We start from the raw sequence: 14,679 nt of genomic DNA, 5'->3' as shown, positions 1-14,679 counted from the left end.
TATGCCTGCCCCTTTGCGATGTGACTTTGCCCATCCTCCTACACAGAGATTTGGTATATTTATCTACCCCTTTAAATCTGAGCTGGACTTGGGACTTGCTTTGACCAATGGAATGTGGCAGAAGTGATTTTTTTATGAATTCCAAAGCCTCAGCTTTAAGAGGCCATGCAACTTGCACCTTCCCCATCTTGAACACTGCCCTGAGGCTTCCGAAGGAAACCAGTTTAGCCTACTAGAGGATGAGAACCCACATGGACGGTAACAGGCCAGCACCAACTGCCAGGCATATGACTGAAGCCATCTCAGACCTTCCTGTCCAGCCAACCTTACAACAGAATGCCACTTCAGAAGTGAGTCCAGCAGAACAGCCCAATCAACCCAGAGAATCGTGAGAAATAATAGGTCAATATTTTAAGCCAAAAATAAAAAAAGACTTCCATTATTTGCCCTCTTACTGTTACTTTTAGGATAAGATCCAGGTTCATTAATTTGGTTACTAAGGTCCATCATAACATGGTTCCTTATAATACAGACCCTGAAAATCACCACTAAGAGCCTAGATTCTATGTATGATTCTATGTAACAGGAAATGCTCGCCCGTTTTCCTTAAGGAAGAACTGGAAAACACGGGAAGCTGTTTGGGCTGCTGTCATCATTTGTATAATTACAAAACTCAACAACACAGCTGCCAATGTGCAGAGTCTGACAAAGGGAGACTATCACACACAGAGTGTTTTCTGGAGAATTCACAGAGAGCCGTGCTGGGTGGGTGTAGGGCAGTTTGCAGAGTTATATGCCACAACCTATTGCCAACAGCTGCCTCTGCTGGAATCTATGCCTGCTATCCCTCTCTCTTTCTCCCTCTCTCTCTGTCTCACTCTCACACACACACACACACACACACACACCATGATTGGTAAAAGGTATGCAGGGGGCCTCATTTTAGATTTATGACCATGAGCCACACATAGATCTTCAGTGCTGCTGGCAGTCTTATTATACTTACCAAAGGTCAAATCATTCTCCCATTATCTAAGATGCTATGTCATGCTATTGTCTCCTGCCTTAAAACTGCAATAACTTGTCCCCACTCCTCACTTTTAGCTGATGACTTTGTTTCCTGTTTCACTAAAAACTCAATCAGAAAGAGTTCTAACTTCCACATCCTTCACCACCGCATCTTCCAATCTTATTGTGTAAGCAGGCAGGGTAGGGAGTCCTGAGAGAAAAAGAACCAGGCATGGCTTTCTTGACAGGAGAGAAGCCGTTTTTGGCTTAAGCCATTTTGGGACCTAAGCCAGGCCACGATGCTTGTCCTTAAACAGGTTTCAGTAATTAATGATCTTAAGGAGACAAAAGAATGCAGAAACAAATGACAAACAAATGGTTGTAAGGCAAGAGAAGTAACAAGAGCAAAGATAATATATCAGTTGTAAAGACCCCCAGTTCTGTTTCAATGGTAAAGACTAGCCTGAAGCACTCAACCACCAGATCAACTGGAACCTAAGGGATGATGTTGTTGACCTTTTCTGACCCTCGTGACTTCAATCAACTAAAGCTTGGACTCTGTGAACCACACAATCCCCTTCATGAATATGCATGTACCCTTAGCTTAAAAATTTCCCAGTTTTGCTGTTTGGGAGACATTGGCTTTGGGAAAGATCTCCAGTGTTCTCCTTACTTGCTGCAAGTAATAAATCCTTCCTCCTCCCACTCTTTGGCTTTGTTGTCTCTTTTGGCTCAACACCCACCAAGAGGCAAACCTAGTTTTTTGGGTAAAAATTGCATTTGCACCCAGATACTCTGCCTTCTTTCCAGTTATAACAGATAAACTGTCTAGCTCCTATCTTGATGTATTGTCACCCATATCCTTCTCACCACTTCAAGAACAATAGCTCTGTAACTGTTCCTCTTTTCTCCTGCAGCATCTATTCTTCTGTCATTTTCATCAGCACACAAACATGTCGTAGTAAGTCCAGTCATAAAAATCTCCATTGTTTCACAATCAGGCACCACCTCACACCAGACAGAATGGCCATTATTAAAAAGTCTACAAGTAACAAACGCTGGAGAGGGTGTGGAGAAAAGGGAACCCTCTTACACTGTTGGTGGGAATGTAAATTGGTGCAGCCACTATAGAAACCAGTATGGAGATTCCTCAAAAAACTAAAAGTAGAGTTGCCATAAGATCCTGCAATCCCACTCCTGGGCATAGACCCAGACAAAACTCTAATTCGAAAAGATACATGCACCCCTATGTTCATAGCAGCACTATTTACAATAGCCAAGACATGGAAACAACCTAAATGTCCATCAAAAGATGAATAGATAAAGAAGACCTGGTGTATGTATATATATAGTCCAATACAATGGACTATTACTCAGCCATTAAAAATAATGCCATTTGCTGCAACATGAATGGACCTAGAGAGTATCATACTAGGTTAATTAAGTCAGAATGAGAAAGACAAATAGCACATGATATCACTTATATGTAGAATCTAAAATATGACACAAATGAACATATCTACAAAGCAAAAACAGACTCACAGACATAGAGAACAGACTTGTGGTTGCCATGGGGTAAGGGGGGTGGGGGAGGGAAGAATGGGGAGTTTGGGATTAGCAGATGCAAACTATTATATATAGAATAGATAAACAACAAGGTCCTACTGTATAGCACAGGGAACTATATTTAATATCCTGTGATAAACCATAATGGAAAAGAATATGAAAAAGAATATATATATATATATATATATATATATATATGAGTCACTTTGCTATACAGTAGAAACTAAACACAACATTGTAAATCAACTATAATAAAATTTTTAAAAATCTCCATTGTTCCAACATTCCCTCACCATTACATTACTCCATTTTATAGCCCAAATCTTTGAAAATGTTGCCCATACAGCCTTCACTTCTTTCTTCCAACTGTTCCTTGAATCCAGTACAACATGGTTTTTGTTATCAACACTTCAATGAAGTCTGCCTCTTTAAGTCCCTTCCACATTGCCAAATCCAATGTCAATCCTCAATTATCATGTTCCTTGAGTTCTTAGCATCATTTGTCAAAGTTGATTGTTCTCTCCTTCATGAAACACTTTCTTCACTTGGCTTCCAGAACTGATTTTGCTTCCCTGATGACTGCCTCTTCTGAGTCTCTTTATTATTTTCTTGTTCCATATTTCTATATATCATAATGCCCAAGACTTAATCCTCATACACCTTGTCTCGATCTATGCGATCTCTCTAAATGATTTCATTGTTTTAAATACAAACTATAAACTGATACTTCCCAAATGTCTCCAGCTCCAATTTTCCTTTGAATTCCAGTCTCATATCTATTGCTGCTCTTGGATTTCTACTAGAGATCTCAAAATTAACATGTTAAAAAATGAACCCTAGATTTCCCCTCCCCCAAATCTGCCCCTTCTCCATTGTTTCCCATCTCTGTAAATGGCACAGCTATAGGCTGAATATTTGTGTCTCCCCCAACACTCATATATTGAAATTCTAACCCCTAATATGATGGTATTAGGAGATGGCACCTTTGGGAGGTGATTAGGTCATGAGAGTGGAACCTTCGTAAATGGGATTAGTATACTTATGAAAGAGACCCGGGAGAGGTCCCTCAACCCTTCTGTCATGTGAGGACACAGCAAGAAGACAGCTGTTTATGAACAAGGAAGTGGGCCCTCACCAGATACTGAATCTGCCAGCACTTTGATCTTGGACTTCCCAGCCTCCAGAACTGTGAGAAATAAATTTTCGTTGTTTATAAACCACCAGTCTGTGGTATTCTGTTACAGCAGCCCAAACAAACTGAGACAGGCACCATTATTCATGCATTTGCTCAAGTCACAAAAGCTGCAATCATCTTTAACTCTCTTTCTCTTATACACTACATCTAATCCACTAGCAAATCCTGTAGCTTCTACCACCATTCATCTCACCACTTCCACCAGTATACTCCAGGTCCCGGCCACCATGTTCTCTCATCTAGATTACTGCAGTAGCCTTCCACCTTGTACTCTTATCTCTCTACATTTCATTCTTCTATAGTTTCCAGGATGACCCTTATAAAAATATATTTCAGTGTATGTCTTCCCTATGTTCAAAACCTTCCAGTGGTTTTCCAACACACTTAGAATAAAATCTAAAGTCTTTATTGTAGCCTACAAAGCCTTTCACTTTATGGCCTCTGAATATTTCTCTGTCCTCATTTCCTGACACTAGCTCTCTTTTTCACTAAGCTCAAACCAGACACTGGCCTCCTGTTCTTCTTCTATCACAACAAACATGTTCCCAACTCAGGGCCTTGACATTCTCTCCTCTCAGAGACTGTCTTTTTCAATATATTCACATGACTAACTCTCTCACTTCATTCAGGTCCTCTACTCAAATGTCACTCTATCTTAAATGGCATCACCCATAATTCTATTCTCATGCACTGATTAATTTCTTTTTCATAACACTTACCACTAACTAACATTAAACTACATAAGTTTTTGCTCACTGCTGTATCTCCAGTGTCTAGGACAATGATTTAACCTAATAGGTCCTCACTAAATACTGTTGTATTAATTAATCAATAACTTCCTAAAAAACCTTGTGAAAGAAGATTGTCTGTTCTTGTCTTAATAGGGTCTGGTCAGTCTGTGAAGGAAGGATAGATGGGAACATCTATTTTCTTTCAGTAGTAGATTCATCTCAAGTCCTAATGGGAAGGTCTAGGCATCAGCACGGCTCCATGTACAAGGATCTTTGTAAATTAATTAAAATATATACACAACAAAATCTAGAATATTTGGGCAGTCCTACTTTAAGGAGCAGTTTTTATGATTCCCACTTGATACAGATCACTATCTGAATGTGCTCTGTGCATATATCATTTCAAACTTAGGTCAGATGATGTATTTCAAACAGTTTCTGATTTGAATTTTAAAACAGTAATTCTAAATTTAAATGAAGGAATGTCTGACCTAGTATCTGATAATAAAGACTAATAAGCCAGAAACCTTTTAAAGAAAGATTTGTCATGTTGATTAAACTGATACGAGTTTTTGAAGATGTTTTCTTTCTGCTGGGTGGAGCCACTAGGCCTTCCTCTTCAATGTTCTGTTTGCTTTGCATCCCAGGGATTTTTTTCCCATAAGAATAATTAAAGGTTTTTCAACTAAACTCCAATACTGGTGCTCTTTCCTCAATGCATGGGGTGGGGTGGGGTGGGGTGGGGTGGGGCAGTTAGACTAACAGACGGGAATTTTTCAATCTTATAATTCCGTCCATAAATTTTTCTCATACTGGCTGCCGGGAGCACTAGCAGATGACAAAATTATTGATGTGGCAGCAAATGCAGACTAGTGCAGTAATTTAGAAACTTTTTATTTACATGTGTGGTTGTGGTCATATACTGCAAACATATGCCACGCTTACTTTGAGTAAAACGTCTCCTACTTCACAAGATTGAGTTATATATGTCAGAATCTCATGGTGTTTCTCAAAGGGCACTATGATTCCCAGATGCTTCACTTTCTGAACCAGATTGACAATCTCCTCTTATAGAGAAACAAACTAAAATTTACTGAGAGAATAATTTATCTCCTTATTTTAAACTTTTTAGAAATTTTAAATTGCTTATGAGAGCCACATTTCATAGATGTGGAAAACTGAGGGTTTAGGAGTATCAATTACCTGCTTCAAGTCACATAGGAGTAAAGCATAGAGAATCCAGTGTGTAAACGCACATAGATAGGAATCCATATCAAATTATCAATTATTGGTGTGAGACTGGCTTGTAGACACCAGTGCAATGCCAAAGTTGTGTACTCAGCACCCTTTTCCTAAACTTAATATTTCAGAAATACCAAAAAAAAAAAAAACATGAGAAAAGAACATAATGAATACCTGTATACCAACTACCTAGATTAAGAAATATTGTAAAATAATGCCCTTTCTCACATTTCCCCCACCCCCAAATTTGGGTTTATTATTCCCATGAATGTCTTCTGATTGGGATTGCACTGAATTCTCAGGTTGATTTGGGGACAATTAACATATTTATGATTATGGAGTCTTCTCCGTAAACATGGTATTTCTCACCATTTCCTTGGGTTTTTCTTAAAGTTTTATAATAACAGTTTATAATTTTTCTCCATAGAGGTCATGTATATCCTTTGTTAGATCTGTTACTGGTTTTCTTTTTAAACTGCTGTTGAAAATGCCACCTTTTAAGAAAATCACATTTCTGTCTAACTTTGTTACTAATGGATAGAAATAAAATCAATTTTCACATATTGAGCTTATCTTTAGTGAATTTGCTAAACTTTCTTATCGACTCTAATAATTTTTCTATAGGTTTTCTTGGATCTTCTGTATAGACAATTGCATATTCAATATATAGTGGTAGTTTTATTCCTTTCTTATTTTAATAAATTTTTTTCTCTTTTTAAAACATTCTTGTCTTACCATGCTGGATAGAATCTCCAGTGAAATGTTGAAATGAAGTAAAGATAATGGTATCCTTGTCTTGATCCTTATTTTAAAAATAAGGCCATTAAGTATGGTGTTTACTATGGAAGTTTTTGATAGATACTCTTAATCAGGTTAAGAAATTCTTTGGGGGAATTCCCTGGTGGTTCAGTGGTTAGGGCATGGGTTTGATCCCTGGTTCGAGAACAAAGATCCTGCAAGCCGCGCAGCCAAAAAAAATAAATAATTCTTTTGTATTGCTAGTTTGTAAGAGATTTCTAAGTCATAAATAAATACTAAATTCTATCAAATGATTCTTCTGCTTCTATTGAAATAATAATATATTTTTCTCCTTTGTTTATTGTGTTGAATTACATTAATAGATTTTCCTAATGGTATAACAATATTGTGAAACAAGATCTTAAAATGAAACAATTTCAGTCTCAGTTTTGGCTGAGGCCCCAACAATAAACAACACATTCCAATGTGAGGTGTGAGACCACCATGCTGGTCTTGTAAAGGAGGTAGTTGCAAACTGGTTTTGTGACCCTTAGCTGACTGCCAATCCCCACATGTAAAAGGTGGAGAGGCCAAGAAAGGGCTTGGAAATTAGGAGAGGAATCGGAAGAAAGCTGTAGACATTCTGTGCCTCTAAAGTTCTCCCAGTGGAAGGGTGTGGGAGCTGGGCTCACATTCACCTTAAGCCTAGGGAAAGGAGCTTCATTGGAACTACTTGAAGGTTTGATATATGTCAACCAGATCTGAGAAGACACAGTACACTTGTTGTCAACTTCACTTGAGAAATATGAAGGATAGGAAGGTCTCAGAAAAGCCCATAGGAGTACCCCATAAGAAAATACATTGGTTTCAAACACCAGCTAGGCTCTAATAATATTGATCCTGGTTCATGGAAGAATTAATCAAGAAAGAACTTATTCTTCTTCCTCTCCTCACCTATCTCCTTCTACGGTACAGTTCTAGAAGGATAACAAATCCACATAAGCAATATAGCAGAGAAAGGTTAGAAGCACTCTGTGGAGAAAGTAAGAAGGTACTGGCCACATCTCCTTTCTCATTTCAACTACCCAGCCCACAGTAGGCCTAGGTGAGAGATGGAAGGAAATACAACTTTAAAGAAATACTAAAGCTTTAATTATAACCAATACTTTAATTAAACTGGGACTCTTCTGTGATAAAACATGACCAAAATACACAAGAATCATGGAACTGTCTTACTTTTGATTCAAGAGAAAAGATCTGATCCCACAGAGTAGACTTACATTGGCAGTAGGGAAATCAAAGTTATTTTCTGATTATAATCCCATGAGTCCTACTTATTCAACTTACTAGTTACACTTTTATGCCTGAGTTAAACCCAACCTAGTTGTGTCGCATATTTTAAGACATTAAAATGCAAACATCCTAAGTAATATATTCTTGATAATATTTTATAATTAGTGAAATAGTATTGATAATATTTTATTTAGGATGTTTGCATTTGTATTAATTAGTGAGATTGGCCAGCAATTTCCCTTTCTTAAAATGCCCATGTCTATTGTTTGTATGAAGATTATATTAGCCTAAATAAAATAATTGAGTGTTCCCTCATTTTCTATTGCCTGGGGAGTCTACAGAAGATTGGAATTCTATGTTTCTTGAATGTTTGGTAAAATTCATCCATAAAATCAGTTAGACCTAGTGTTTTGTGCTTGTGTGGGAGGGACTCTTTAGCTACTGACTCAGATTCTTTAATGACTATGTTTATTCAAGTTTTCTGTTTAGTCAGTTTTAATGTTACATTTTCTGGGGAATTATCTGTTTTATCTAAGTTTTCAAATATATGAGCATAAAGTTGATCATAAAATCTCTTACCATTTTCAATCTCTGATGTGTTTGATCTCTGATGTTTTGTCCCATTTTTGTTTCTAACATTGTTTAATCTACCCAATCTCTTTATTTTTTAACATTTTGTTCAAATAAAGTTATAAGAAATAATATAGAAAGATTCCATATACTCTTCTCCCAGTTTCCCCCAATAGTAACGCCTTGCATAACTATAGTACCATATCACAACCAGGATCTTGATATTCATAGAATCTTTCTGTTTTATTAAGATTTTATTAGCTTTACATGCACTCATTTGTGAGTATATCTATATATAGAGATATATACGTATATATTTACCTCTATGCAATATCACATGTGTAGAATCATGGGTTCATCACCACAGTCAAGATACATAATAGTTTGATCAGCACAAGGATACCCTTTTATAACTGTACCTACTTCCCTCCCATTCTCTGCCCCAGTCTCTAACAGCTGGCAACCACTAATCTGTTCTTTATTCCTTTGTCATTTCAAGAATGTTACATAAATGGAATGATGCAGTATGCATGTAACCTTTTGAGACTGGCTTTTTTTCACTCGGCAGAACTGTCTGGAGATCCATCCAGGACGTATCAGTAGTTCATTCAATTTTATTGTTGAGTAGTATTCCATGGTATGGGTGTACCATAGTTGGTTTAACCATTCACCCGTTGAAGGACATCAAGGTTGTTTTCAGTTTGGGGCTATTAGAAATAAGGCTATTGTGAACATTTGTGTACAGGTTTTTGTGTAAAAACAAATTTCCATTTCTCTGGGATAAATGCCCAAGAGTACAATTGCTGGGTTGTATGCTATATATATGTTTAGTTTTTTTATAGAACTGCTGAACTGTTTTCCAGATTGGCTGAACAATTTCATATTTCCACCAGCAATTTATGACTGATCCAGTTTCTACTCATATCTGCCACCGTTTGGTGTTGTCACTATTTTTTTATTTTAGCCATTCTAATATGATGTAGTAATATCTCATTGTGGTTTTAATTTAAATTTCTCTAATGGTTAATGATGTTGGACATCTTTCATACATTTATATGCTATCTATATATCTTCTTTGGTGAAATGTCTGTTCATGTCATTTGCTCATTTTCTAATTGGATGGTTTTTTACTATTGTGTTTTTGATAGTTCTTCATACATTCTGGATACAAGTCCTTTTCCAAATGTGTGGTTTTCAAATTTTTTCTCCCACTCCTTAGCATATCTTTTTATTCTGTTCACATGGCTTTACACAGAGAAAAGTTTTTTATTTTGATTATGTTCAATTTATCAATTTTTCCTTTTATGGGTCATATTTTTGGTGTCAAGTCTAAGAAGACTTTGCCTAGCCTTAGATGCCAAAGATTTTTTCCTATGTTTATTTCTAAAAGATACCTAGTTTTACATTTTACATTTAAGAAGTCTGTGATCCATTTGGAGTTAATTTCTGTGTAAAGTATGAAGTTTGGGTCAAGGTTCTTTCACCCCCCCCATGGATGTCTAAATGTTCCAGCACTGTTTGTTGAAAAGGCTATTCTTCCTCCTTTGAATTGCTTTTGAACCTTTGTCAAAAATCCGTAGGGCATATATATAGTGCTCTATTTCTGGGATATGTATTCTGTTCCACTGACCTATGTGTCTATCCCTCCACCAATACTACACTTCTTTATCACTCTAGCTATATAGTAAACCTTAAGTTAGGTAGAGTGATTCTTTCCACTTAATTCTTCTTTTTCAAGACTGTTTTAGCTATTCCATAACTTGTCGTTTCCATATAAATTTTAAAATATGCTTGCTTATTTCTACAAAAATCCTCACTGTGAATTGCACTAAACCTACATATCAATTAAAGGAGAATTGACAGTTGCTGTGGTGAGTCTTTTGATAAATAAACACAGTATGTCTCTCCATTTATTTAGGTCTTCTTTGATTTCTTTCATAAACATTTTATAATTTTTCAGAATACATGTCCTTTACATCCTTGATTTAGTTTATACTTAAGTATTTCATTTTCACTGAGGAATTATAAATGGTATTTTGTTTTTAATTTTGGTTTCTACAACTTTATTCTTAATCGATAGAAATGTGGTTGATTCTTGTACCCTATAACATTACTGAATTAACTTATTCGTTCTCTGAGTGCTTTTGTAGATTCCTTGGGATATCCTACATAGAAAATCATCTGCAAATAGAGATAGCTGTATTTCTTTCTGCCTAATCTGAATGCCTTTTATTTTGTTTTCTTGCCTAATTGCAGTGGCCAGAACATCTAGTATTATGTTGAATGAGAATGGTGAGAGTGGTCATCTTTGCCACATTCCTGATCTTAGGGGGAAAGCAGCCGTTCACTCACCATAAAGTATGAAGTTAGCTGTAGACTTTTTGTGGATTCTCTTTATCAATTTAAGGTAGTTCCCCTTTATTCCTAACTTGCTGAAAGCCTTCTTTTTCATGTATGGGTATTGGTTTCCTTCAAAAGCGCTTTTTGCATCAATTGATATGATAATATTTTTGTTCATTAGCCTTTTGATATGGTGGATTACATTGATTGATTTTCAGGCATTGAACCAGCCTTCCATACCTGGACTATTTTAGATACCTCATATAAGTGGAATTCTGCAGTATTTTTCCTTCTGCGACTGGACTATTACACTTAGCACAATGTCCTCAAGGTCCATCCATGTTGTCACATATGACAAGATTTCCTTCTTTTTTAAGCCTGAATAATATTTCATTGTATGTATACACCACATTACCCATTCATCTGGTGATGGACATCTAGGTTGCTTCTACATTATGACTATTGTGAATAATGCTGCAATGAACATAAAAGTCCAAATATCTCTTCAAGATTCTGTTTTCAATTCTTTTGGATAAATATTCAGAAATGGGGTAACTGGATCATATGGTATTTCCATTTTTAATTTTTTAAGGAATCTCCATACTGTTTTCCATAGTGGCTGCACCATTTTTACATTGCTACCAACAGTGTACAAGTGTTCCCACATTCTTGATAACACTTCTTACTTTTGGTTGTTATTCTACTTTGTTTTGTTTTAGATAATGGCCATCCTAAAAGTTATGAAGTGATATCTCATTGTGATTTTGATTTGCATTTCCCTGATGATTAGTGATGTTGAGCATCTTTACATATACCTGTTAGCCATTTGTATGTCTTCTTTGGAGAAATGTCTAATCAAGTCCTTTGCTCATTTTTAATCAGGTTATTTGGTATTCTTTGCTATTGAGTTGTAGGAGTTCCTTATATTTTTTGGATATTAATCCTCTATCATACATATTTTGGTTTGCATCATTTTCTCCCATTCCATGGGTTGCCTTTTCACTTTGTTGATTATTTCCTTTGCTGCAAAGAAGCCTTTTAGTTTGACTTAGTCCCACTTGTCTATTTTTGCTTTTATTGTCTGTGCTTTTGGTGTTGTATTCAAGAAATCATTGCCAATTCCAATTTCATGAAGCTAATTCCCTATGTTTTCTTCTACGGGTTTTACAGTTTCAGTTTCAGGTCTTACATTCAAGTTTTTAATTCATTTTAAGTTGATTTTCATGCATGGTGTAAGATAAGGGTCCAATTTCATTCTTTTCCATGTGGATATCTAGTTCCCCCAACACCATTTGTTGAACAAATGATCTTTTCCCCATTGTGTAGTCTTGGTACCCTTGTCAAAGATCAATTCACCTTATATGCACAGGTTTATTTCTGAGCTCTCTATTTTGTTCCATTGGTCTATATATGTCTGTCTTTATGCCAGTACCATATTGTTTGGATTACTGTAGCTTTATAATATGTTTTGAAATCAGAATGTGTGATGTCTCCAGCTTTATTCTTTCTCAAGATTGTCTTGGCTATTTGGGATCCTTTGAGGTTCCATATGAATGTAAGGTTTTTTTTTTCTATTTCTGTACAAAAATGCCATTGAGTTTTTGACATAGATTGTGTTTAATCTGTAGATAAGTTTAGGTGGTATGGACATTTAACAATATTAAGTCTTCTGATCCATGAACATGGGATGTCTTTCCATATATTTGTGTCTTCTTTAATTTCTTTCAGCAATGTTTTATAGTTTTCATTGTAAAGTCTTTCACCTTATGGTTAAGTTTAATCTTAATTATTTTCTTTTTTTCTTCCTTTTTGCTATTGTAAATACAATTGTTCTTTTAATTTCCTTTTCTGATTGTTCATTGTTAATATATAAAAATGCAATTGATTTTTGTATGTTGATTTTGTAAACTGTAACATTACTGAATTAGTTTATTATTTCTAAGTTTTTTTGTAGTGTTTTTAGAGTTTTATACATATAAGATCACATCATCTGTGAACAGAGATAATTTTACTTCTTTTTTTCTAATTTGAACACAATTTATTTCTTTTCTTATATATTTGCTCTGGCTAGGACTTCCAGTACTATGTTGAATAGAAGAGGTAAGAGTGCATATTTCCTTATCTTAGAGGATAATATTTTCAGTTTTCTACCAATGAGCATGATATTAGCTATGGGCTTTTCATATATGGCCTTTATTATGTTGAGGTAGTTTCTATTCTTTTTTCTATTCTATTCCTACTTTGTTGGGAGTTTTTTTTTTAATCATGAAAGGGTGTTAAAATTTTTTAATGGTTTTACTGCATCTATTGAGATATGTGATTTTTTATCCTTCATTCTGTTCATGTGGGTTATCACATTGATTAATTTCAAATTTTTGAACTATCATTGAATTCAAGGGATAAATCCTTCTTGGTGGAATTAATAGGAAAGGGGCTTAATGGATTTTAATAGATAGGAAGCACATAATGGACTAGAAGAGATGTTTGAGTAAAGGTTTCTGAAAAAATAAAAAATGCTTAGAGATAGAAATAAGTTTTAGAGTTAAGAAAAAGCTGACTAAGTTCTTGTTTTTCCATCCTCACTGTGGTGGTTAGTTTTATGTGTCACCTTGGCTAGATATAGTACCCAGTTATTCAATCAAACACTAGTCTAGGTGCTGCTGTGCAGGTATTTTGTAGATATGGTTAACATCTACAATCAGTTGACTTTAAGGAGATTACTTTTGATAATGTGGGTGGGCCTCATCTAATCGGTTGAAGGTCTTAGAGTAAAAACAGGTTTCTAAGAGAAGAAATTCTGTCTCAAGACTGGAGCATCAACTCCTGCCTGAGTTTCCAGCCTGCCAGCCTGCCTCACAGATTTAGGACTTGCCAGACTCTATATTCACGTGAGCCAATCCCAAAAAAAGAAATGTGGAGAACCCTAACTCTCTGTTCCCTCATTTTACAATTCATGTCATCATCTTTCTCCTTTCATAAAACCATCTCTTCCTCATCATCACTGCTAACAAGTGATTTTTTGAGTATAATTTCCCATATATTAAAGACTTTGACATCTGGCTCAGTCTTTCTTTCCCAAATCATATCACCCTCTTGGGTGGCCCCAGAGTCCTTGTGGATGATCCATTTAAAAGCCTATCCTATACATTTCTTGACATCTTTGATACTAGTGACTTCTGTACTTGACACCCACACCCACAGTCACAACCTGAACTATTAGTATCCTGACTTCGGGGAATCTGGTTCACCGTAGTAACCAACTCCACTGCAGTATTGTCAAGTATGAATTGGGTGGAGATACCTGGCACAATGCCAGAGTCAGTATGGGAGGGAGTAGTAGCCTCCTTTAGCGTTTTGGTACACTTTAACTTACATCATAGATGTGGATAGATGTTTACACCTGAGGAGGATCCTTTATACCAGGCATCTTGGAGACCCAACATTTTGGGTGGCATAAAACATTTATTTTATCTTCCTTCCCCATCTAAAAGATTTACTCCCTCTGTCCCCTCACTTCTGAAACTAATTCTTTTCATGTACACATTTTTCTCATTCTTTTCTTCTAGAGGCTTTCCCTTTCATCTAATTGTAAATTCCTAAGTGAGACCTCATTTCCTCCTTTCTGCAAGATTTGCAAATTACATGACAAAGTACCCAATTCAACATCAGAAAATTGTAAATATCACAAAAATTACATTGAAAATGGAGGAAAGTGCATTTTTTAAAGTAAGAAAATGCAAGGATATCAACCATTCAGGGAGATTATGTTGAAATTAATACTCTCTCTTCTATTATAGTTGACAACTAAGAAAGAAAAGGAGAAAATAATTTGCTTCTTAGGATAGGAAGAAGAAGTGGAGCTTAGGGCTTGTGACAAATCCTAAAGGACAGGAAAAATAAAGAGGTAGCACATCACTTCTAAAAAGGGTCTAGGATAGTGTGAGTAGTCGGATGAAACTAGGCAAACTCAAACATCTAGTTTTAAGCAGAGACAAA

General features: G+C 35.9%; 1 pseudogene; it reads left to right on the top strand.

The window, feature by feature from the left end:
• The first annotated feature begins 251 nt into the window (after positions 1-251).
• LOC103069152 (40S ribosomal protein S15 pseudogene) overlaps positions 252-14,679 on the top strand; it is a 65,591-nt pseudogene continuing 51,163 nt past the window's right edge.

Source organism: Lipotes vexillifer, unplaced genomic scaffold, assembly GCF_000442215.2.
Source record: "Lipotes vexillifer unplaced genomic scaffold, Lipotes_vexillifer_v1.1 scaffold1442, whole genome shotgun sequence".
Lineage (NCBI taxonomy): Eukaryota > Metazoa > Chordata > Mammalia > Artiodactyla > Lipotidae > Lipotes > Lipotes vexillifer.
Note: the sequence above shows the minus strand (reverse complement) of the source record. Positions and strands in the feature narration are given on the sequence as shown.